This window comes from Leucoraja erinacea, chromosome 15 (assembly GCF_028641065.1).
Source record: "Leucoraja erinacea ecotype New England chromosome 15, Leri_hhj_1, whole genome shotgun sequence".
NCBI lineage: Eukaryota > Metazoa > Chordata > Chondrichthyes > Rajiformes > Rajidae > Leucoraja > Leucoraja erinaceus.
This window is the reverse complement of record NC_073391.1, coordinates 42,718,390-42,742,887: the sequence shown is the minus strand read 5'-3', so window position 1 is coordinate 42,742,887 and position 24,498 is coordinate 42,718,390. Positions and strand designations below refer to the sequence as shown.

Sequence of the window (24,498 nt, the reverse complement as noted above, 5' to 3'; positions counted from 1 at the left end):
GTTGTGTTTAAGGTTAACGTTGACTGTTATTGCAAGGAGATGGAGTAAGCTAAGATAAGCTAAGGCAAGAGATAGGTAGCAGCAGCTACAACTAGAGACGTCTTGGTAAAACTGTCCAGTGTACTGGTGAGACCACACCTGGAACTGTTTCCGTCTCGCTATTTGAAGGGGAGATGTTTTTGTAAAGGGCAGTTGAGTGTGATTCACTCTAAATCACTGCACTGTTATCAGGTAGACGCAGAGTGCTGGAGTAACTCAGCGGGTCAGGCAGCATCTCGGGAGAACGTGGATAGGTGGCGTTTCAGGTCGGGGTCATTCTTCAGCCCCTATGCCATTGTTTGACACAAGGAACTGCAGATGCTGGATTACAACAAAAAAAGACACAAAGTGCTGGAGTAACTCAGCGGGTCAGGCAGCTTCACTGGAGGGTGCGGCGGATAGGTGACGTTTCAGGCCTGGACCATTCTTCAATCTGATGGTAGCTGGGAAGGAGAAGTCACAACAAGAGACCTGACCCGCTGAGTTCCTCCAGCACTTTGTTCTTTTTTTGTTCAAGACTCCAGCCTATTCCATCGCTCGTTTTGTTTCACGAAGCTTAGTTTAGAGATACAGGGCCGGAACAGGCCCTTCGGCCCACCGGATCCGCGCCGACCAGCGATCCTCGCACATTAACATTACCCTACGCACACTAGGAACATTTTTGTTAAACATTTACCAAGCCGACTAACTAACCTGCAAACCTGTACATCTTTGCAGTGTGGGAGGAAACTGAAGATCTCGGAGAAAACCCGCGCAGGTCACGGGAGAAACGTACAAACACCGCGCAGGGCGCACCCCGTAGTCTCAAGCGCTGCAAGACAGCAACTCTACCGCTGCACCACCATGACCGCCCTTGTGTCTCCATTCCAAGAGCCATCGTGAATCCTGGCCTCACCAGCAATAACCTGGTCCCCTCCGTTCCCCAATCATCCCTGCCCTACCCTTGCCCTTCACTGAAAACGTTATCTCTTAGAACGGTTAAGGTAGCTCTGTGGTTCAGCGGGAAGCACTCAGCCTCCTCCCACGGCGCTTATGACCTCATGGAAATCTATTTCTGCATCTGAACCAACGTTGGAATTAGGCCGCAGGCTTGAGTGAGTGAAAGGAACAAATTGAGAGTTTGCGGAACAGGCTTATTGTTTCAAAGTGTCCACAACATGGATCAGGGCCAACGTTCCTCACTGACCTGGTTACCTGAAAATGGGCACACGCAATCTAACAGATAATATCCCTTATTATAGCACAGAAATGCACACACACACACAATCTCTCTTATTATAGCACAGAAATGCAAACACACACAATATTATTGCATGGAAATACGTACACAAAAATATCTCTTATTAAAGCATGGATTCGGAATCACACACACGCAATTTTTCTCTCATAATAACTTATGGAAATGCATAATACATACAATATCACACACGCACAAGCGTCAAATCGGTAGTAAAGAAAGCAAACTCAATGTTAGCATTTATTTCAAAGAGGGCTTGTAATGCTGAGGCTCTATATGGTGCTGATAAGGCCACATTTGGAATATTGTGAGTAATTCTGGGCACCATATCTGAGGAAGGATGTGCTGGCTCTGGAGAGGGTCCAGAGGATGTTCATGAGAATGATGCCAGGAATGAGTGGGTTAACCTATGATGAGCGTTTGTCAGCACTGGGCCTGTACTCGCTGGAGTTTACTAGAATGAAGGGGAAAGAAACCTCATTGAAACTTACAGAAAAGTGAATGGCTTGGATAGAGTGGATGTGGAGAGGATGTTTCCACTAGTGGGAGAGTCTAGGACTAGAGGTCATAGCTTCAGAATTAAAGAATGTTCTTTTGGGAAGGAGATGAGGAGAAATTTATTTAGTCAGAGGTTGGTGAATCTGTGGAATTCTTTGCCACTGAAGGCTGTGGAGGCCAAGTCAGTGGATAGGTTCTTCCAAAGGGCTCTTTACTCATAGTTTAGTTTCGTTTAGAGATACAGTGCGGAAACAGGTTCTTCGGCCCACCGAGTCCACACCAACCAGAGATCCCTGCACACTGGGAACAATTCTACATTCATATCAAGCCAATTAACCTACAAACCTGTAAGTCTTAGGAATAGAAACATAGAAATTAGGTGCAGGAGTAGGCCATTCGGCCCTTCGAGCCCGCACCGCCATTCAATATGATCATGGCTGATCATCCAACTCAGTATCCCGTACCTGCCTTCTCTCCATACCCTCTGATCCCCTTAGCCACAAGGGCCACATCTAACTCCCTCTTAAATATAGCCAATGAACTGGCCTTGACTACCCTCTGCGGTAGAGAGTTCCAGAGATTCACCACTCTCTGTGTGAAAAAAGTTCTTCTCATCTCGGTTTTAAAGGATTTCCCCCTTATCCTTAAGCTGTGACCCCTTGTCCTGGACTTCCCCAACATCGGGAGCAATCTTCCTGCATCTAGCCTGTCCAACCCCTTAGGAATGTTGTAAGTTTCTATAAGATCCCCTCTCAATCTCCTAAATTCTAGAGAGTATAAACCAAGTCTATCCAGCCTTTCTTCATAAGACAGTCCTGACATCCCAGGTATCAGTCTGGTGAACCTTCTCTGCACTCCCTCTATGGCAATAATGCCCTTCCTCAGATTTGGAGACAAAAACTGTACGCGATACTCCAGGTGTGGGAGGGAACCCGGAGCACTTGGTGAAAACCTACGCTCCAGTCAAGTGAAGAATGTAGAAACTCCGTACCGACAGCATCCTTGGTCAGGATCGAACCCGGATCGAACTCTGCCGCTACGCCACCGTGCCACCACAAACCAGGGGTTTACTTGGCCAGGGAACAATACTATCTTCTGGTATCAGCCCGCCGTGACATTTGCAATAACCTTTCTGTAATTTATTTTACCCCTTTGAACGAAGGCGGACAAATCTGCTTGATTAGCGCTGCGGCCATCATCTAAACATTAAACACGGCCAAAGTTCCCTCACCACTCCAGTTCATTACCTGATAACGATGAAGGTGGTGATAGACACAAAGTGATGGAGTAACTCAGCGGGCCAGGCAGCATCTCTGGTGCAAAGGAATAGGTGACGTTTCGGGTTGGAACCCTTCATCGTACAGAAAGTAGAGTTGGGGGGGAATAACCTGTTCCTCCTGTTCCTCCTCCTCCCCCCCTCCCCCGCCCCCTCCATCTCTAGTTACACAGGGTGGAAACAGGCTCTTTGGCACAACTTGCCCACATCGACCAACATGTCCCATCTGCACTAGTCCCACTTGCCTGTATTTGAATGAATGAATGAATTGAATGAACGATTGAATGAATGAATGAATGAATGATTGACAAGTCACAATGAAATTCTTTGCATGCATACTCAAGGTATGCAAATAGTCACCACATAAAGGGCACCAACAAAATGACAAAGAATCCTGCACCAAGTCCACCCTTGTTCTTCCCCACTTCATGGCTTGGTTCGGAAACCCGAGCGCCCTGGAGCGGAAAAGACTACAAAAAGTAGTAAACACTGCCCAGTCCATCATCGGCTCTGACCTCCCGTCCATCGAGGGGATCTATCGCAGTCGCTGTCTCAAAACGGCTGGCAGCATCATCAAGGACCCACACCATCCTGGCCACACACTAATCTCCCCACTACCTTCAGGTAGAAGGTACAGGAGCCTGAAGACTGCAGCGACCAGGTTCTGGAACAGCTGCTTCCCCACAGCCATCAGGCTATTAAACTCGGCTTGTACAAAAACTCTGAACATTAATAGCCAATAATCTGTTTACTTGCACTTTATCAGTTTAATTATTCATGTGTCTATATATTTATGCAATGGTACATGGACACGCTGATCTGTTCAGTATTCATGCCTAATATGTTCTGGTGTGCTAAAGCAAAGCAAGAATTTCATTGTCCTATCAGGGGCACATGGCAATAAAACTCTCTTGAACTCTTGCCCCCTCCCGGCGATCCCCCCATGCCGGGTACTCCATTGTTCTTCCCCATATCCCTTTAAACCTGGAAATCTTTTAGGACCGAGATGAGAAAGACATTTTTCACACAGAGAGTGGTGGAATCTCTGGAATTCTCTGCCACAGAAGGTAGTTGAGGCCAGTTCATTAGCTATATTTAAGAGGGAGTTAGATGTGGCCCTTGTGGCTAAAGGGATCTGGAGAGAAGGCAGGTGCGGGATACTGAGTTGGATGATCAGCCATAATCATATTGAATGGCGGTGCAGGCTCGAAGGGCCGAATGGCCTACTCCTGCACCTAATTTCTATGTTTCTATGCTTGCAATAGTCCCTGCCTCAACTGCCTCCTCCCAGCTACACTGGTCCCACCTGCCCACGTTTGGCCCATATCCCTCCAAACCTGTCCTATCCATGCGCCTGTCTAACTGTTTTTCAAAAGTTGCGATAGTCCCTGCCTGCCTCCGGCACCTCGTTCCATACACCCACCATCCTTTGCGTGACAAAGTTATCTCCCAAATTCCTGTAAGACTTTTCCCCCTTCACCTTAAAACCTGCGTCTTCTGGCTTTCGATCCCCCCCCCCCCCCCCTCCCTCGCTCCATACTTTCATTCTACAGAAGGGTCCCGACCCGAAACGTCACCCATTCCATTCTCTATATAACCATATAACAATTACAGCACGGAAACAGGCCATCTCGACCCTTCTAGTCCGTGCCGAACACATAATCTCCCCTAGTCCCATATACCTGCGCTCAGACCATAACCCTCCATTCCCTTCCCATCCATATAACTATCCAATTTATTTTTAAATGATAAAAACGAAACTGCCTCCACCACCTTCACTGGAAGCTCATTCCACACAGCTACCACTCTCTGAGTAAAGAAGTTCCCCCTCATGTTACCCCTAAACTTCAGTCCCTTAATTCTCATGTCATGTCCCCTTGTTTGAATCTTCCCTACTCTCTAGAGATGCTGCCTGACCCGCTGAGTTACTCCAGCATTTTGTGATAATCTATCTTCGATTTAAGCCAGCATCTGCAGTCCTTTCCTAAACAAAAGGTGTATTTCTCCCCCACCCATTTGGTTTCAACAGGAACTGCTGTAATATGATCGCTGCCTTTGTCTCGATGTTCTCCACATGTGGCCTGAGAGGCAGATCAACAAAAGGGCTGTGCAAATAAATCCCCGTGTGGGCACTCCACCCGATAGGCTAACACTCGGGATCAAAAAAAAATACACATTGCCACACAAAAACACTCTGGGCTAAATTGACTTTAAAACAGAACGGGCCCCGCAATGAGATTGGAGGTGAGGGACAGAGGAGGAAATGCAAAACACGGGCTGGTTCCAACAATGTTGCAAGCAATTTTGGACACCACATCTGAGGAAGGATGCGCTGTCTCTGGAGAGGGTCCCAGAGGAGGTTTACAAGAATGATCCCAGGAATGATTCAAGATTCAAGATACATTTAATTGTCACATGTGCCAGATGGCACAGTGAAATGCAATTCCCATACAGCCATACAATAAAAATAAAGAACACAACACACTATAGGGCGATTTCACGAAAGGTCACTGGAGCGTAGATCCGCACCCACGTGACCGAAAATCTCAACTGGAGAACATGTTATACATCGGTACATGTATGGGAATGGGGAAACACGCACTTTCCCACCCGTTAAAAACATGGAAACCGGCCGATTTTGGAGCTGAAATTTTCTGTGCTAGTCGGGGTGACCGTGAAGCACAGCGACCTAAATTTTCAGGCAAAAAAAAAGATAGAAAGTAAGGTAATTACAAGAGGGAACTGAAGGTGGAAAACAGCGGAAGTGCTTAGCTGACATTTGCCGTGGAGATTTAAAGATCCAAAATATCGGGAATTATCACATTTGCTCGCTGAATTTCATCAAAAGTAAGGCATTATTAACTTACTTTTGGTGAAATTCAGCGAGCAAACACGATAATTCCCGATATTTTGGATCTTTAAATCACCACGGCAAATGTCCGCTGTTCACTTCCGCTGTTTTTTTACCTTCAGTTCCCTCTTGTAATTACCTTACTTTCTATCTTTTTTTTTGCCTGAAAATTTAGATCGCTGTGGTTCACGGTCACCCCGACTAGCACAGAAAATTTCAGCTCAAATATCGGCCGTTTTCCATGTTTTTAACGGGTGGAAAGTGCGCGTTTCCCCATTCACTAACATGTACCGATGTATAACATCTCCAGTTGAGATTTTCGGTCACGTGGGTGCGGATCTACGCTCCAGTGACCTTTTCATGAAATCATCCTATAGAATTTGACATGAAACATCCCCACACAGCAGAATCAAAGTTTCCCACTGTGTGGGAAGGCACCAAAGTCAGTCTCTTCCTCCACTGTTCCTCGTGGTGAGTGAGTAGGGTGACTGATGACGGCACTGGGGCTGTACTCGCTGGGGTTCAGAAGAATGGGGTGGGGGTGGGACCTCATTGAAACATACAGAATAGTGAAAGGCTTAGATAGAGTGGATGTGGAGAGGATGTTTCCACTAGTGGGAGAGTCTAGGACTAGAGGTCGATGCCTTAGAATTAAAGGACGATCTTTGAGGAAGGAGATGAGGAGGAATTTCTTTAGTCAGAGGTTGGTGAATCTGTAGAATTATTTGCCATAGAAGGCTGTGGAGGCAGAGTTAGTGGGTATTTTTAAGGCAGAGATAGATAGATGTTTGATTAGTACGGGCAGGAGAATGGGGTTCGGAGGGAGAGATAGATCAGCCATTATTGAATGGAAGGAGTAGACTTGATTGGCCGAATGGCCTCATTCTGCTCTGATCACTTATGACCTTGTGACCTCCTTCACTTAAAAACAACAGAAAAAAATGTCAATAGACAATCGGTGCAGGAGTAGGCCATTCGGCCCTTCGAGCCAGCACTGCCATTCAATGTGATCATGGCTGATCATCCACAATCAGTACCCGTTCCTGCCTTCTCCCCATAATCTCCTGACCCCGCTATCTTTAAGAGCCCTATCTAGCTCTCTCTTGAAAGCATCCAGAGAACCGGCCTCCACCGCCCTCTGAGGCAGAGAATTCCACAGACTCACAACTGTCTGTGTGACAAAGTGTTTCCTCATCTCCGCTCTAAATGGCTTACCCCTTATTCTTCAACTGTGGCCCCCGGTCACAATTTGCTGGAGTAACTCAGCGGGTCAGGCAGCATCACTGGAGAACGTGGAGAGGTGACGTTTCGGGTCGGGACCTTTCTTCACACTGATTGTAGGCAGGGGATTAGAGAGGTGGAGTGGGGAAGAGGCAGCATAAAGGCAATAGTGGATGCAGGCGAGGGGGCGTTTTGATAGCCAGATGGCTGGAACAAAGGTCAGCGATAAAAGCAGAAGGTGTGAGAGAGGATTGAGGAGTTGCAGATTCAGTTTAGAGATACAGCACGGAAACCGGCCCTTCGGCCCATCGATTCCGCGCCGACCAGCGATCCCCGCACACTAGCACTGTCCTGCACACACACACTGGGGACAATTTACTATTTTTACCAAACCTGTACGCCTTTGGAGTGAGAGAAGAAACCGGAGCATCCGAAGAAAACCCACGCAGGCACGGGGAGAACCCGGGTTTCTGGCGCTGTGGCACACTCACTCTCACACACACACACATACTCTCACACACACACTCACAGTCACACACACACTCTCTCTCACACACACTCAGTCTCACACACACACACACACACTCTCACACACACACTCACCCACTCTCTCTCTAACACACACACACACACACTCTCTCACACACACACTCACACACACATGCTCTCTCTCACACACACACACTCACACTCTCTCACACACACTCACACACACTCACACACACACACACACACACACACACACACTCTCTCTCACACACTCACACACACACACTCTCACACACACACACACTCACACACACACACACTCTCACACACACACACACACTCTCACAGTCTCAGTCACACACTCACACACTATCTCAGTCTCACACATTCACATACTCTCACACACACCCACTCACATTCTCACACACACACTCTCTCCCACAGTCACACTCACACAGTCAGTCTTGGTCTCACACACACACTCAACAGTCTCACACACTCACGCAGTCACATACAGTCACCCATGTCAGTCCCTACACACACACACACACACACACGCACACACACACACACACACACACACACACACACCCAGAGCAGAACTGGCTTGCCACTCCTCTGCTATTCAGTAGCAAAGGTCGACTCACACTTGATACTTATTTATATTTTCTTTGCGTGCGACAACCTACATCCCTTTTAATGCCACAGCACCTCTGGAGAGAGATCGAAACCGGTTTGGAAGAATGTGACGTGAAGCATTGGTGTAACACATTCTGCCTGCTAGCTTGTAAAATCCAGCCTAGGGCAATTGAGACACCAAACTCACAGCACTTCCTGCTAGAAACCACTTGGCAGGCCGGGCGGGATCCCCTTGATTTCAAAGATAGACAATAAAAGCTGGAGTAACTCAGCAGGACAGGCAGCATCTCTTGAGAGAAGGAATGGGTGACGTTTCAGGTTGACACCTTTCTAGAGCTCCGCTCTATGATCTTTGGAGGAAATGGAAATGAGATATATAGCCGATGATGTTGAGAGATAAAGAACAATGAATGAAAGATGCAAAAAAAGTGACAATGATAAAGGAAACGGGCCATTGTTAGCTGTTTATTGGGTGCAAACGAGAAGCTAGTGCTACTTGGGTGGGGGAGGGATAGGGAGAGAGGGAATGCTGGGTGCACTTGAAGTTAGAGAAATCAATATGCATATCACTGATGTTGGAGGAACTGCAGATGCTGGTTTAAACCGAAGATAGGCACAAAATGCTGGAGTAACTCAGCGGGACAGGCAGCATCTCTGGAGAGAAGGAATAGGTGACGATTCGGGTCGAGATTGGGGTTGCAAGCTGCCCAAGCGAAAATATGAGGTGCTATTCCTCCAATCTGACCATTGTCAGAGGCCCAGGACAGAAAGGTCTGTGCGGGAATGGGAAGGGGAATTAAAGTGTTCGGCAACTGGGAGATCAGAAACTCTTTGAACCCTTTCTATTGTGGTTGACGCAGGTGGCCCCCCAACAACTTAGCAAATAACGCCCGTATCCACAACGTGCGTCCAAATATCAGTGCTAGAGTTTGTGTAGCCGGAGATTGCGCCCGTGCATTTTAAGTGATTTGATTTCACCTGCAATAAAGGACCACAACAACCTCAGCGTTTTCGTTCAAACCCGTTCCAAACACGAGGGGGCTTCCAGCAAATGCAGGGACCGCGTTTTCGCATCCCTGAACGTCCTGACCCACAGAACCTCCCAATCCCCGACCCCAACGGACCCCAATCAGTGAGGGGGCGGGACGTCATCCTCCACAATAATCCTCAGCTCCGCCGGGGTGCGTTCCCAGCCCCTTGCACACCCACCACTGGGCAACCGTGTACTCATCTAATTCAATGTTCACATTCGCAGACGGCATTAGTGGGAGAGTCCAGGACGAAGGAGAAATGTCTTTAGTCAGAGGGTGGTGAATCTGTGCAAATTCATTGGCACAGAAAGCTGTGGAGCCAAAGTCAGTGGATATTTTTCAAGGCAGAGATAGATAGATTCTTGATTAGGATGGGGTTATGGGAAGAAGGCAGGAGAGGGAGGGGGAGGAGAGAGGGGGAGGAGAGGGGGAGGGGGAGAGGGAGAGGGAGGGGGGGGGGGGAGGGGGAGGGGGGGAGGGGAGGGGGGAGAGGGGGAGGGGGAGGAGAGGGGGAGGGGAGAGGGAGGGGGGGAGGAGGGGGAGGAGGAGGGGAGGGAGAGAGACGCCATGATTTAATGGCAGAGTAGACTTGATGGGCCACTTATGATTTTATGACACCATCATTGCGGGCCGCATATCAAATAAGGATGAGGTAGTACAGGAAGGAGATTGGGAACCTCGTCCTGGTGTCGAGACAACAACCTTTCTCTCAATGTCAGCAAGACAAAGCAGATAGTGACCGAGTTCTGGAAGTGAAACTGTACAAATACTCTAGTTTACATTGACGGCGCTGAAGTGGAGATACTTTGAGTAGAGTAGAGTCAATATCACCAACAACTTCCCCTGGACCACCCATATTGAAGCAACGACCAAGAAAGCTCACCAACGCCTAGACTTCCTTAGAAAGCTTAGGAAGTTTGACATGTCCCCTCCAACTCTCACCAACTTCTACAGATGCGCCACAGAAATTCAGATTCAGATTCAATTTTAATTGTCAGTGTACAGTACAGAGACAACGAAATGCATTTAGCATCTCCCTGGGAGAGCGACATAGCAAACGAAACCATTTTATCAGGAGACATCGCAGCTTGGTTTGGGAACGGCTCCATCCAAGGCCACAAGAAATTGCAGAGAATTGTGGACGCAGCCCAGACCATCACACAAACCAACCTATTGACGTAGGAAGGAACTGCAGATGCTGGTTTAAACCGAAGATAGACACAAAATGCTGGAGGAACTCAGCGGGACTGGCAGCATCTCTGGGTGGAAGGAATGGGTTGTTAAGTTAGGAAGGGTACAGAGAAAATTTACAAAGATGTTGCCAGGATTGAGGGTCTGAGCTATAGGGAGAGGTTGAGCAGGCAGGGACTCTATTCCTTGGAGCGCAGGAGCATGAGGGTGATCTTATAGAGGTGCACAAAAATCAAGATTAGAATAGATCAGGAAGACAGAGTCCCTTGCCCAGAGTAGTTGAATTGTGAACCAGAAGTCGTAGGTTTAAGGTGAAGTGGCAAAGATTTAATAGGAATCTGAGGGGTAACTTTTTCCACACAAAGGATGGTGGGTGTATGGAGTTGGGGCTGGGATTATTGCAACCTTTAAGAAACAATTACACAGGTGCATGGATAGGACAGGTTTAGAGGGGTATGGGCCAAACGCAAGCAGGTGGGACTGGAGTAGATGGAGCATGTTGGGCCGAAGGGCCTGTTTGCACACTGTATCACTCTCTGACCTTCTGCCACCTAGCGACATCAACAAAAAATACAAAAGACCCGAGAGAGATGGCAGATGCTGAACAAAAACACACATTTAAAAAAACACAGAAACAAACTCAAATCAACAAACGATTCTTTGCACGGGGTTCCAGCACTTTATCTTGGCAACAACTGAAGCGTTTAAATCAATGCTAGCGTGTTCAATCTTAAACACGACTGCGGGATGCATTGAAACAAGAACGCTGCCATGCGAATGTATCAATTTGAATCTAAACACAAAACCTCCCAGCCTTTGCTGTGGCCAGCTGCAGAAATGCTTTTGTCTCGCTGAATCTGTTAATTGAAAGCCCCGCGTGTTATCTTGTCGCTGATTTCATGCAGCAGAGCTGATTTAACGTGCAGAATGTGAATATTCACCACACCAATTACCTTGCACAGTGGTGTATCCAGTGTAGCTGGGCCGAAGTCGTTGTTACTCAGCGCTCGTCCGCCCCACTCCCCGCTTCTGGTGCTGTGCACGCCGCTGTGATAGCAGGAGGAGTCACGCCCTCGCCCTGCATTAAGCCCATTGCAAGACCATTGCTCACATCCACTGCCGTTTTTCTAGCAACAGTAGCCCGTAGTCTGCAACCAGCAGCCGGCAGCCAGCCAGCACCAAGCGGTTAAAGATCTGACTCACTGAGCCCGCTCCAAACCCTCCTCCTCTCACTCGACCCACTGCAACGCTAACACTAGGGCGGTGCCAAACCGCCGGGGACTTTGCCCGTTTTCATCCACTGGGCATTGTGGCCCGGACACCTATAGGCGTTAAGAAGGAACAGCAGATGCTGGTTTCAAAAAAAAAATGACACCGAAATTTTGGAGTAACTCAATAAGGACAGGCAGCATCTCTGGAGAGAAGGTACACGGATAGGACAGGTTTGGAGTGATATGGACCAAGCGCAGGCAGGTGGGACTGGTGTAGCTGGGACATTGTTGGCTGGTGTGGGCAAGTTGGGCCGAAGGGCCTGTTTCCACACTGTGTCACTCTGAGAAGGACTGGGCGACGTTTCTGCTTGAGACCCTTCTCCAGACTGAGAGTGAGCGGAACGAGAGATATAGACTGTGATGTAGAGTGATTCTAGAACAAATGAATGAAAGATTTGCAAATAACTAACTCACCTAGCCCACAGCTAACTGTGGCCCGTTTCCTTTATCATCGTTACTGTTTTGAATATCTTTCATTCATTCGTTCTATACCTCTCTACATCACCGTCTATATCTCTTGTCTCCCATCCCCCCCACCCCCGACTCTCCATCTGAAGAAGGGTCTCGACCCAAAAAGTCACCCATTCCTTCTCTCCAGAGATGCTGCCTGTCCTGCTGAGTTACCCCAGCATTTTGTGTCTACCTTTGGCCCAAGTGAGTTCTTCAGAATCGAAATGTTGCACTAACTGTTGTCTCCTTCATCTGGTGCCCTGTGGCGGGCGATGTCATGTCCAGGTAGATGCAGGAAGATTGTTCCCGATGTTGGGGGAGTCCAGAACAAGGGGTCACAGTTTAAGGATAAGGGGGAAATCTTTTAGGACCGTGATGAGAAAAACAGAGAGTGGTGAATCTCTGGAATTCTCTGCCACAGAAGGTAGTTGAGGCCAGTTCATTGGCTATATTTAAGACGGAGTTAGATGTGGCCCTTGTGGCTAAAGGGATCAGGGGGTATGGAGAGAAGGCAGGTACGGGATACTGAGTTGGATGATCAGCCATGATCATATTGAATGGCGGTGCAGGCTCAAAGGGCCGAATGGCCTACTCCTGCACCTATTTTCTATGTTTCTATGTACAGGGTGATCGCTGGTCAGCGCGGACCTGATGGGCCAAAGGGCCTGTTTCCGCGCTGTATTTCTAAAGACTAAAGCCCACACATTAGAGGCAATTTTTCAGAGGCTAATTAACCTACAAACCCGCACGTCTTTGGGATGTGGGAGGAAACCAGAGCGCCCAGAGAAAACCCACGCAGGCATGGGGAGAACACACAAACTCCGTCCAGACAGCACCCGTAGTCAGAATCGAACCTGGGTCTCTGCCGCTGTAAGGCAGCAGCCCACACTTTTTCATACATAAAGGATATTAATAAGCCAGATGAATTTCTTACAATAACCCATAATCTCTGAACCACACCACTAACCCTACTGGCCAGCTCTATGCATTGTTCAGTTGTTTGATGGCATTGGGTTGTTTTATACCAGGAAGTACAGTCAAATTTTTACTCTGTTAACCAAATTTCACCGTGTTGACATATATAATCAGGTGCTGGAAATAATGCAATGTAATTTAATCAGCCGTGAAAATCAAAAACAAAGACTAACTGGATCTCTGCAAATTTCTAACACAACGCTCACAGGTTTGTAGAAGGCTCGACGTGAAACTTCACCTATTCCTTCTCTCCAGAGATGCTGTCTGACCCGCTGAGTTCTGCAGTTCCTTCCTGCACTCAGCTGTTTAATCCAGTCTTTAGACTTTACTTTTGAGATACAGCGCGGAAAAAGTTTCTATAAGATGCCCCCTCAATCTTCTAAATTCTAGCGAGTACATTAGCGCCATCCTATGCACACTAGGGACAATTTACAATTTTGCCAAATCCAATTAACCTACAAACATGCACGTCTTTGGAGTAAAGGAGGAAACTGGAGCATCTGGAAAAAAAACCCAGGTGGTCATGGGGAGAACGTAAAACTCCGCACAGGCAAGCGCCCGTTGTCAGGATCGAACCCAGGTCTCTGGCGCTGTGAGGCAGCGACTCTACCGCTGCGCCACCATGCTGCCCTGTAGGGAGTGGATGAGAAAGTGGGATAGAACTGCTGTGAAGTGGAGATCGATGGTCAACATGGGCTCGATGGGCCGAATGGCTGTTTCGCTGCTGTATATCACAGAACTAAAACGAAAATTAAAAATTGTTATCTGTCTTTGTCCTGGCTTTCATGTTCCTTCAGACCTCCTGCCCTCTGAATGGACCCAGCAAGTCACCAAGTTATGACAAATTGTTTCAAAAGGAATTACAATAGCAGGAAGTTAGTTTGGCATTGATAGACACACAGAATTAAAACATTGTAAATGATCATCAAAGCATCTAATCCGACAAAGACCTCCTCATTAATGCCGAACTGTGGGGTAATGCAAGATGATCCCAAGGACAATCTCGCAAGATGTGTAGGAAGGAACTGCAGATGCTGGTTTACACAGAAGATAGATGCAAAATGCTGGAGTAACTCAGCGGGACAGGCAGCATCTCTGGGGAGAGGGAATGGGTGACGTTTCAGGTCGAGATTCCTTCTCTCCAGAGATGCAGCCCGTCCCGCTGAGTTACTCCAGCATTTTGTGTCTATCTTCTAGTCAGGCAATAGTTCCACCTACCCATGGGGTTGAGTTGAGTGAAGAGATTCAGTGCGGGTACAGGCCCTTCGGCCCACCGGGTCCGCGCCGACCAGCGATCCCCGCACACTAGCACTGTCCTACACGCTAGGGGCAATGTACAGAAGCCAATTAACCCACAAACCTGCACGTCTTTGGAATGTGGGAGGAAACCAGAGCACCTGGAGAAAACCCACGCAGGTCACGGGGAGAACGTACAACCTCCGTACAGACAGCGCCCGTTGTCAGGATCGAACCCGGGTCCCTAGCGCTGTAAAGGGTCTGTCCCATGGGCATGCGACCTGGATGCGGCAAGCGTGACCTAACCAGAAGCGGGAGCCACGCGGAGGTCGAGTGAGTGACATGAAGTGTGAGCGAAGTCCGCGGGAAGTTCGCGCGGTGCGTACGGCTTCGAGGCGGCTGCGGGCCGGCAGGCCGTTGCCGCACGGAATTTTTAAACACGGTCAGTTTTTCGGAGCCCCGCGCAATGTCGGCACCAGCTCCGCACAACTGCATACGGCTCCGGCGATCGAAGTGGGACCGGCCCCGCGAGGCCATATGGATCAAGCAACCATGTTAGGTCGGGCTTGCCGCATGCAGGCGCATGCTAGTGGGACCGGCCCTTTAGGTCGCGCTTGCTGCATGCAGGTCGCATGCCCGTGGGACAGGCCCTTATGGCAGCAACTCTGCAAACCAGTATTCCATATGTCAATATCATGACTTCCCATTGTGTCCTGTCCCACTGTTATGAAATACGATCACTGGTAGCATTATACAATAAGAGAGAGCGACCTTCAAACAGCTTTGACGAACACTCCATTCAACCTCTGCTGATGTATGATGGAGAGCAGGCTGACAAGTTGCATCACGGCCGGGTTCAACAACTCCAACGCCCAGGCACGACAGAGATGGGCGGCACACACAGTGGCACTGCGGTAGAGTTGCTGCCTAACTGCGCCAGAGATCCTGGTTCGATCCGGACCACTGGTGCTGTTTGTACGTGCACCCCTGTGACCCTGCGTGGGTTTTCTCCAAGAAGCTCCGGCTTCCTCCCACACTCCAAAGACGTACAGGTTTTGTAGGTTAATTGGCTTGGTATAAAGGTAAAATTGTATAAAGGAAAATGTGTGGATGCAGGGATTGCTGCTCAGTGCGGACTCGGTGAGCCGAAGGGGCCTGTTTCCATGCTGTGTATAAAATCTTGAGAGGAATAGATTGGGTAGATGCACAGAGTCTACCAGAGGACCAGAGGACATAGGTTTAATGTGAATAGGAAAAGATTTGACATGCATGTGAGGGGTGACTTTTTCATACAAAGGGCAGTGGGTCTAAGGAACGAGCTGCCGGAGGAGGTAGTTGAGGCAGGGACTATCGCAACTTTTGAGAAACAGTTACAGGCGCATTGATAGGACAGGTTTGGAGGGATATGGGCCAAACGCGGGCAGTGTAGCTGGGACATGTGGGCACATTTGGGCTGACCGGCTTGTTTACGCACGCACCTGACTCTATGTCTCAATGTATATCCAAACTAAACTAAACTAAAGTCTGAAGATCAGTCCTCCAACTTTGCTGACTGATACAAGACGAGAAATTGAAGAACATCTCTTAGCTGCCCGACACACTGAACCTTTGGTTTATCATTGCTCAATGTCTTCCAGTATGAATTTTTCCCTGAAGTTACTATTTTAAGACGTGCCACAGTGTCAGGCACAACTTAATTATATCAATTGATACTGAAATCTAATCTCTTTTGTAGGTTAGCTTCATGCTACAGTGGCAAAGAACAGAGCAAGGACAGTAAAGGTTTTGACTGTAATTACAAATGACACTGAGTGTCCTGTTACCATCTTTGAATTCAACTAAAGGGCCCCTGTCCCACAGTACGAGTTTACCCAAGAGCTCTCCCCAGTTTAAAAAAATCAAACTCGTGGTAAGTACGTAGAATGTACGTAGTGGGTACGTCGGAGCTCGGGACGTCTCTTAGCAGCTCGTAACGATAACGGCAGGTACTCGGGAAACGCAGTAAGCTCGTGAAGTTATTTCAACATGTTGCAAAATGTCCACGAGAGCCCCGAGTACCTACGAGCGGCTGTTGCCGTAATTCTCTGAGTTCGAATCAGGGGAAACTCGGGAGAACTCTTGAATTACCTCGCACAGTGGGACAGGCCCTTAAGGCTTCATTACGAAGATAATGTGGCACAGTGGTAGCTGAACACACTTTTCGGCATCTGCATACAATGGGTGTCTGTCTTGTCGCAGCGCCAGAGACCCGGGTTCGATCCTGGGTAGCGGTACTTGTCTGTACGGAGTTTGTACATTCTGACCTGCGTGGGTTTTCTCCGAGATCTTGCGTTTCCTCCCACACGCCAATTACGTGCAGGTTTGCAGGTTAATTGGCTTGGTATAAATGTTATCAATTGTCCCTGGCATGTGTAGGGCGGCAGACCAAGGCCGCGCCGACTAGCGATCCCCGCACATCAACACTATCCAACACACACACACCAGGGACAACTTACACTCATGGGCCTGTCCCACTCAGGTGACTTTTTAGGCGACTGCAGGAGACTATGCGGTCGCCACATGGTCGCCACATGTTCGCGGGTGGTTGCCGGGGAGTTGCCGTCATGGCCGTGAGGAGTTCCCGCAATCTGGGACCTAGTCGCGGCCTCATTGTGGTCGCTGCAAATCTTTCAACATGTTGAACAATTAGTGGCGACCAGAATGAAGCCGCCATGGGGTGTAGCGAGAATTCCCGAGCCGTAGGTGGGTCGCCAGGAGGTCCTAGTGGGTTTTCTAGGAGGTCGAAGGTTGTCGTAGGTTCTCGTAGGTTGTAGCCGGTGCTGACCGGTGAATTTTATTGGCTCATTGGGTGAAAAAAAACGTAAGCAGTAGTTTTCAGAACCAAGGATAACCAACCGGTAATGTTAATGTCCGCCGAGCTTCACAGCTCTGGCTTCTTAAAGGTTGTCTCCACACTTTCTCCCCCCTTCTTCCCCCTCTCTCCCCCCTTCTCTCCCCTTTTCCCCTCTCGTTTAAAGGACTTACGTGACCCTTCCCGTACACTGTGCTTTCACCGTCTTAATTACAGCGCCAACCTTCCTGCTCATTGCGGTGTGAGTCTGTATCACATTGGCCTTGCACCATGTGAATTTCGCTCAGACAGCGCTTCCCCTGCTTGCCCTGTTCCCCGCCTGCATAACGGGCTGGTGAAGGAAGCGATGTGTGTGTGTGTGTGTGTGTGTGTGTGTGCGCGCGCGTGCGTGTGTGCGAGCGTGCATGTGTGCGTGCGTGTGTGTTCCACTCGGACAGTTGCCGTTCCAGTCGCCGGTTTTTCAGGCGAATGCCGGCGACTTGACATTTGCCGGCAGTCACCTGAAAGATCGCTTAAGTGGGACAGGCCCATTAGACCAAGCCAATTAACCTACAAACCTGTACGTCTTCGGAGTGTGGGAGGAAACCGAAGATCTCGGAGAAAACCCACGCAGGTCACGGGGAGAACGTGCAAACTCCAAACCGACAGCACCCGTAGTTGGGATCGAACCCGGGTCTTCGGCTCTGCAAGCGCTGTAAGGTAATAACTCTACCGCTGCGCCATCATCATCGCTCGTAGGTTTAGAGGGAAATGGGCCAATCGCAGGCAGTGTAGATGGGGCACCTTTAACCTATGTCCTCTGGTTCCCGATTCCCCTACTCTGGGCAAGAGACTCTCTGTGCATCTGTTCCTTGCATAATTGTGTACAGCTCTATAAGATCACCCTAATCCTGCGCTCCAATGGTGCAAGGCCAATAAAGTCCTAGCCGGCTCCACCTTTCCCAACAGCTTAGGCCCTCGAGTCCTGGAAACATCCTCGTAAATCTTCTCTGCACCCTTTCCAGCTTGACAACATCTTTCCTCTAACATGGTGCCCAAAACTGAACACAACACACTAACTTCTAAGTGGAGCAGATGGATTGCTAGGAAGGAACTGCAGATGTTGGTTGAAACTGAAGATAGACACAAAAAGCAAGAGTAACTGTATCTACAGTGGCTTGCAAAAGTATTCATACCCCTTGAACTTTTCCATATTTTGTCACGTTACAACCACAAATGTAAATGTATTTTATTGGGATTTTATGTGATAGACCAACACAAAGTGGCGCATAATTGTGAAGTGGAAGGAAAATGATACATGGTTTTCAAATTTTTTAACAAATAATAAGCTGAAAAGTGTGGCGTGCAAAAGTATTCAGCCCCCCTTTACTATGATACCCCTAAATAAAATCCAGTGCAACCAATTGCCTTCAGAAGTCACCTAATTAGTAAATAGAGTCCACTTGTGTGTAATCTAATCTCAGTATAAATACAGCTGTTCTGTGAAGGCCTCAGAGGTTTGTTAGAGAACATTAGTGAACAAACAGCATCATGAAGCCCAAGGAACACACCAGACAGGTCAGGGATAAAGTAGTGGAGAGGTTTAAAGCCGGGTTAGGTTATAAAAAAATATCCCAAGCTTTGAACATCTCACGGAGCACTGTTCAATCCATCATCCGAAAATGGAAAGAGTACGGCACAACAGCAAACCTACCAAGACTTGGCCGTCCACCTAAACTGACAGACCGGGAAAGGAGAGCATTGATCAGAGAAGCAGCCAAGAGGCCCATGGTAACTCTGGAGGACCTGCAGAGATCCACAGCTCAGGTGGGAGAATCTGTCCACAGGACAACTATTAGTCGTGCACTCCACAAATCGGGCCTTTATGAAAGAGTGGCAAGAAGAAAGCCATTGTTGAAAAAAAGCCATAAGAAGTCCCGTTTGCAGTTTGCCACAAGCCATGTGGGGGACACAGCAAACATGTGGAGGAAGGTGCTCTGGTCAGATGAGACCAAAACTGAAGTTTTTGGCCTAAATGCAAAACGCTATGTGTGGCGGAAAACTAACACTGCACATCACTCTGAACACACCATCCCCACTGTGAAACATGGTGGTGGCAGCATCATGCTGTGGGGGATGCTTTTCTTCAGCAGGGACAGGGAAGCTGGTCAGAGTTGATGGGAAGATGGATGGAGCCAAATACAGGGCAATCTTGGAAGAAAACCTGTTAGAGTCTGCAAAAGACTTGAGACTGGGGCGGAGGTTCACCTTCCAGCAGGACAACGACCCTAAACATACAGCCAGAGCTAAAATAGAATGGTTTAGATCAAAGCATATTCATGTGTTAGAATGGCCCAGTCAAAGTCCAGACCTAAATCCAATTGAGAATCTCTGGCAAGACTTGAAAATTGCTGTTCACAGACGCTCTCCATCCAATCTGACTGAGCTTGAGCTATTTTGCAAAGAAGAATGGGCAAAAATTTCAGTCTCTAGATGTGCAAAGCTGGTAGAGACATACCCCAAAAGACTTGCAGCTGTAATTGCAGCGAAAGGTGGTTCTACAAAGTATTGACTCAGGGGGGCTGAATACATTTGCACGCCACACTTTTCAGTTTTTTATTTGTAAATAGATTTGAAAACCATGTATCATTTTCCTTCCACTTCACAATTATGCACCACTTTGTGTTGGTCTACCACATAAAATCCCAATAAAATACATTTACGTTTGTGGTTGTAACGTGACAAAATGTGGAAAAGTTCAAGGGGTATAAAAACATTTGCAAGCCACTGTATATCTCTCGTTTCCCTTTCCCCGAATTCTCAGTATGAAGAAGGGTTTCGACATGAATCATCACCGAGTCCATTTCTCCAGAGATGCTGTCTGACCCGCTGAGTTGCTCCAGCTCTTTGTGTCAATCTTCACTCTAAATTCGGAGTTCTTTGTTTCTAGTTTGGTTACCCATTTGGACTGGAACAGACTAGGGACCCTTTCTGTGTCCAAATAGAGCTGTGTAACACTGTTAGAGAAATGAGCGGCACGATGGCGCAGCGGCAGAGCTGCTGCCTTACAGCGCCAGAGACCCGGGTTCGATCCTGACTACGGGTGCTTGTCTGTACAGAGTTTGTACATTCTCCCCGTGACCTGTGTGGGTTTTTCTCCGAGATCTTCGGTTTCCTCCCACACTCCAAAGACGTATAGGTTTGTAGGTTAATTGATATTTTAAAAAAGTAAATTTGCCCCAGTGTGTGTAGGATAGTGTTGATGCGCGGGGAAGGGTGGTTGGCACGGACTCGGTGGGCTGAAGGGCCTGTTTACATGCTGCATCTCTAAACTTAACTAACCACTATTAGAGAGCATTCGTTCAATCAGGATCAATAATTGGGAGTGGGGCGCCATCTAGTGTTTGGAAAGTTTCCGTCCATGGACACCAGCCAGTTTCAAACGAAGAAGCCATTTGAAGATGGGTCTCGACCTGAAACGTCACCTGTTCCTTCGCTCCGTAGATGCTGCCTCGCCTGCTGAGTTTTTCCAGCATTTTTGTCTACAAGCCATTTATATTAATCTGTGAAGAAATCCGTGGGTGTAGTATTAAAAAATGTGATTCCCCCTTTCATTGTTACAGAACACTGTACAATTCAAGTTTAGTTTAGTGTGCTGTTGCGTTCTAACTTCGACTCTTTAAAAGCTCTTATGGGCTTGTAAGTAACTTTCAAGCTGCAATCATATTTTTAAGGACATGTTAACCCATGCGAATTTTCGGTTACATATAACCATTTAGTTCACTATTGACACGGTTCAGTGTTTGCACTGTTTAGTTATGCCAAAGTTGATTTTCAGTCTTCATAGCCATATTTTTTGGGGGGCTATTTGGATAAGCCAAAATGTTATTATAGAGGTGCTTAAATGTATTTTCTAGTACATAATGTAGCGGCAGATTTTTCATATCTTTCAGGTAATTAGCACCCTAGCCGCTAATTGGATGAGAATGGATAAGGGGAATATCTTCGGTACGCATGCAAGCTTCCGCAGAGACCTTCAGAGCTTCTCCATTAATAAAGCTCCCCGTGACCTGTGTGGGGTCACAGTTGAAAATGCTACTTTTATAACAACTAAACAGGTTCGCTTCTTAATAAACAGACAACACACAAACTGTTTGGTAGACCAGTTCAAAACTTTACTTATTATCGGCCGATGGAAAGGAGGGAGTACTCCAGTCGTGACCAATGTAGACACTTCACCGTCCTCATCCACTTCTCTGAACAACAGAATTACATCGCATTGTATAGTGTTTTTTTGTCACCTTAGCACATTCCACAGACATTAGCCATGGTCAGAGGTACAGGAAAAGGCAGTTCCGGAAGTGGCGGCGCTGTGAAACAGCTGCGGCTCGCCTGCAGTCTGTCTGTTTTTACTTTTTTTGTGTTGTTTTTTTTGTCTAGTTCAGTTAAACGTTTGGTTATTAGGTAGTGTTATGTGTGTGTGTGTGTGTGGGGGGAGGGGGGTGGGGCTGAAACAGGGCTTTCTGTCTCTCCCTTCGGGGGAATGCAACTTTTTTGTCGTATCCCCCTTCTCTTCCTCCGTCTGAGCTGAGGCCTAATGGCGGAGCTGGCGGCCTCCAACCTGCGACCAACCTCGAGGCTCCGGAGGTAGAGCCAGCCAGGACTTACCAACGCGAGGCTGGCCGTCTTCGAGCTGCAGCGACGTTCGGGCAGCGGCACGACTCGGCGCTCCGGTGAGGGCGGACGGCGCGGGGCTGAGACACTCCTGTGTGGGCGGCCCGGCTACCGGCTGGAAGGCGCTCCCGTGGGGGCGGCCCGGCTCCCGGCTCTCGGTTGGAATGCGCTCCCGTATGGGCAGCGCGGTGCGGGGCTGAGACGCTCTCGCGTGGGCGGCCCGGTGCAGGGCGGAGACGGTGCTCCAGTGGCTGAGGTGGCATTATGGCGGCGGCGACCTGAAACCGGGGCTTGGCCGCGAGCCAGTGGACGACATCGTCGGGAGCTCACAGGTCACAGGCTGGTGCCTGTTTTCCGGAGCTCCCGTGGCAACAACTGCGTCCGCTGGACTGGAGGGCCGCAGCTTCGACCACTCCCGGGCCGCGGAGCTTGAACCGTGGGACTGACTTACCATCGCCCGGTGGGGTATCGCCTCAGCGCAGAGGGAGAAGAGGAGAGAAGAGACAGTAACTCTAAGACTTTTGCCTCCATCACAGTGAGGAGGTGCTTGGTGAACTCACTGTGGTGGATGGTTACACAGAAAAGCTGGAGAAACTCAGCGGGTGCAGCAGCATCTATGGAGCGAAGGAAATAGGCAACGTTTCGGGCCGAAACCCTTCTTCAGACTGATCAGGGGTGGGGGTGGGTGGGGACAAGAAAGGGAAAAGGAGGAGTAGCCGGAAGGCTGGAGGGTGGGAGGAGACAGCAGGGGAGCTGAGGAAGGGGAGGAGACAGCAAGGGCTAACAGAATTGGGAAAAGTCGCTGTGGTGGATGTTCACTGTGGTGGATGTTAATTTGTGTTTATTGTGTGTTGTTATTATTACATGTATGGCTGCAGGCAACAACATTTCGTTCAGACTGAAAGGTCTGAATGACAAATAAAGGATTCAATCGCATCAAAGGCATTTTATCACAATCCCTTAGATCAGTCTAGCTTCTCCTCTCTTGTCACCTCCTCCCTCATAAACATAGGACACTTGGTTCACGACATCTCACTTCAAAGAGATGACTCTAGCTCTTTCTCTCTTCTTCTCTGTCACGTCGTCACTTGGGAGACAATGTTATAATATTTATTATCTCACACACCGCAACCTGAGGCAAGCCTAATTTGACACTAAATATGAGCTGTAAGCTAGCCCAGAAACCCATTTTAATATCTTCTTTTTGTTGTAACTTTATTCGGCTTCATCACAGTCTTTTGATGAATATTTTCTTTATTGTAGATAGAAAACAGTACGATACATCCAAGGTTTTTCCGACTCGTTACTGCAATCTTCTTCGAACTCCAGCTTATTACTTTAGATATTAGAAAGCTCCTCGTGTCTCCGTAACAATGACTTGGTCGAAGAATTGACCTTCTCCATCGTCTGTCCAAACTAATCTGAAAACTAAACTTCTGCGCAAACAGTTAAGCTGCAAACACACCCAAAAACACGTCATAAATCCCACCCACATTATAACGGGCAGTCTAAACTTTAAAGGCACATGCCATCCACAATGACATGCAAAACAGGCCAAATGGCCACTACACGTAATACTGGAGGAATAGTTCAGCATTAGACAGGAGGATTTTACTCACTTGTGAGTGACTACGTGAAGAAGGCCCGTCCAGGCGCATGCTCGTCGTATCGCCAGACGCATAGCGACAGTGACCGTGTTGGAAGGAACAGCGCCCTCTCCAAGCGGTGAGTGAAAGAAACCTGAGGGTATGTATTTTACTTTCACTTCAGGTCATTTTCTTCCGTAGAGACTCTGTACTGGCAGGCAAGTCTAAAAAATACAGAGAGAAAATGGAAATAAGGGAAGCGCACCGCAGCTAAAAAGTCAAGGACAGAATGTTTAAGAGTAGCGGGCACCCCATTAAAGTCGGCTGGAGAAAACCTACAGGAGAGCCAGCGCATGGAACACCCAGGAGAGGTCCTGGGAAACGTTGGCCTACAAGTGAGCCAGCACCAGTAATGCCTTAAGAAAAACAATATATGTGTTGGCCTAGCAGAGAGCCAGCACCAGAAAGGTCTGAATAAAGACTATACACACATTGGTCTACAAGAGACCCAGCGTTAGCAGCAACCTGAAAGGGCTGCCAGAGTATGGCTTCTATGAAGAACCTGTGAGAGGAATACCCGATAAAGGGTTTACTAAACGTAGGCCTATAGAGAGCCAGTGCAGGAAACACCTGAAGAGAAATACCAGGTGAACCCCACTATGAGGAGGAGGAATATCCAGAAGATTCGGATAATAAACATATGAGGACCTAAGCCAATAATAAAGCCCAAAGTACCAGGTCTGGTCCAAAATATTCTCAGGTCCCAGATTGAAGGGACAATCATTGGCAGAAGAAATAGTATTAACTATATTATTGTTTCCCATCAGTTGTAAGAACTGACTATGGATGAGACTATGGATGAGAGATACGACTTTGCCTTCCATCACAGTGAGGAGAAGATTTACTGTGATGGATGTTTGTGTAAATTGTGTTATGTCTTGGTTCTTCTTCTTGTTTGTATGACTGCAGAAACCAAATTTCGTTTGAACCTCTGGGTTCAAATG

At 48.1% G+C, this 24,498-nt stretch overlaps 1 protein-coding gene across 2 annotated transcripts in view; it reads right to left on the bottom strand.

The window, feature by feature from the left end:
* The window catches only part of stambpl1 (STAM binding protein-like 1), a 36,121-nt gene extending 24,366 nt beyond the window's left edge, over window positions 1-11,755 (bottom strand). The window contains exon 1 of one of the 2 annotated variants that reach the window (XM_055647269.1): window positions 11,426-11,755. The gene's annotated coding sequence lies outside the window, so the exon portion shown is untranslated. Of the gene's footprint in view, window positions 1-7,515; window positions 7,637-11,425 lie in introns of those variants that run through there. The other variant, XM_055647270.1, reaches the window with a different exon arrangement.
* Window positions 11,756-24,498: the final 12,743 nt, after the last annotated feature.